Source organism: Schistocerca piceifrons, chromosome X, assembly GCF_021461385.2.
Source record: "Schistocerca piceifrons isolate TAMUIC-IGC-003096 chromosome X, iqSchPice1.1, whole genome shotgun sequence".
NCBI classification, from domain to species: domain Eukaryota; kingdom Metazoa; phylum Arthropoda; class Insecta; order Orthoptera; family Acrididae; genus Schistocerca; species Schistocerca piceifrons.
In genome coordinates, this window is record NC_060149.1 from 370376783 (window position 1) to 370378959 (window position 2177).

The window sequence follows — 2177 nt, forward strand, 5'->3', positions numbered from 1 at the left end:
TCACTCCAATGCACATATGGCATTCCAAAGTGTACTTTTCTAAATTTTTATGTTTAGTGCTGAATGCTGTCTACAGTACACTGAAGGTACATTAGAAGGTAAGGTTTTTCTGTCAAGAGCTCTACTTTGTTTTTATTTTTAAAGTTAGTAAAAGTTCTGATACTGCAGGTCACAGCTAATATAAATACACTCTAAGACAAAAAGAGACGCATCGTGAAGGAATTATGCGAATGGGACAGGAATCGGCACATGTGATATACAAGTACAGACAGACAAATGATTACAATTTCGGAAAAATTGGATGTGTTATTCAAGAGGAAAAGCTTCACAAACTGAGCAAGTCAATAACATATTGGCCCACCTCTGGCCCTTAGGCAAGTGGTTATTTTGCTTGGGATTGATTGATGGAGTTGTTGGATGTCCTGAGGGATATAGTGCCAAATTCTAACCAATTGCTACATTAGATGATCAAAATCATGAGATGGTTGGAGGACCCTGCCCATAATGCTCCATATGTTCTCAATTGGCGAGAGATCTGGCGACCTTGCTGGCCAAGATCGTGTTTGGCAAGCACAAAGACAAACTGTAGAACCTTTCACCTTGTACAGGTGGGCATTATTTTTCTGGAATGTAAGCCCAGGAGGGCTTGCCATGATGGGCAACGGAAAGGGATGTAGAATATCGTCGACATACTGCTGTGCTGTAAGGGTGCCATGGATGACAATCAAAGGGGTAGTGCAATGAAGAGAAATAGCACCCCAGACCATCACTCCTGGTTGTCTGACTTTTTGGTGAGCGACAGTCAGGTTGATATACCACCACTGTCTGGGGCATCTGCAGACACTTCTTCAGTCGGGAATCTGATTGACTGCAGTAGAACTGTCTTCAGTGATGGGTCCTCCTTCAAACTGAATCCTAATGGCCAGTGAACACTTGTCTGGAGATGCCCTTTGATTGTCATCTGTGGCACCGTTACAACACAGTGGTATGTGGACGATATTCTATACCCCATTTTGTTGTCCTTCATGGCAAGCCATCCTGGACTTGCGTTTCAGCAAGACAATACCCGCCCACACATGGCGAGAGTTTTTACTGCTTCTCTTCAAGTTTGCCAAACCCTATATTGGCCAGTGATATCGCTGGATCTCTCCCCAGTTTGGAACGTTATGGGCAACACCATCCAACCAACTCTGCATTTTGACGATCTATGGCGCCTATTGGACAGAATTTGTCACGATATCCCTCAGGAGGACATCCAACTTCTCTGACAGACAATGACAAGCCGAGTAACTGCTTGAATGAGGGCCAGATGTGGACCAACATACTATTGACTTTGTTCAATTTGAGACGCTCTTTCTCTTGAATAAATCATCCAGTTTTTCTGAAATTGTAATCATTTGTTTGTCTGTACATGTAAATCACTTCTACTGATGTCCATCCCATTTGGATAATTTCTTTGTAGTGCATTTTTTTAGGTGTATGATGTGTCCTTTACTGGTGCAGTGCTTACTTTAGTAACCAAGTTTTGTACTGCTCTGCAGAACAGTCATTACTTAATAACTGCACCAGTATGAACACTGTTGCTTAACACTGGATTTTATTGAGGGTCAAAAGTAGCGTTAAATCTCTAAAGGCACAAATAAATTTTGTATTTCCACTCCACCAGTACATTTACACTCAATAACTAAGGCAGAAAATTATCATTATCCTTAAATAAAAAGTACCTTTACAATTTTGACTGTTCTGTTTCTTAGCGTGTTACAACATCTTTCGATTCTGTACCTCCCGTCAGACGATGCTGTGTTACTTCATCACAAATATGTGTTTATACGGAATTGATTAATGTTAAACTGACATTTCTATCATATGGTTTAAGAACAGTTTGCCGCTTTACGAACTATTTAATTATTTACTTGAAAACTAAGACTATTCCTTTGTCGCAACGCTAACTTTTCACGTACAAAAATAAATGGTCCAAGTCGTGTGCTGTGCAATGTCCGAGAGCAGATCCGCCTATCGGCAGTTATTGAAGCTCGTCGGCGATGTTGGTGGAAGCGATTTCGTGTGATAAAATTACAAGCGTTACAACTTCGTAACTTACGCCTAAGTTGGCATGACAGTGTACAAGTAGGTAGTTCATACAAGTAAGTTTTCTTACACGAGTGGTAGTGGGGACA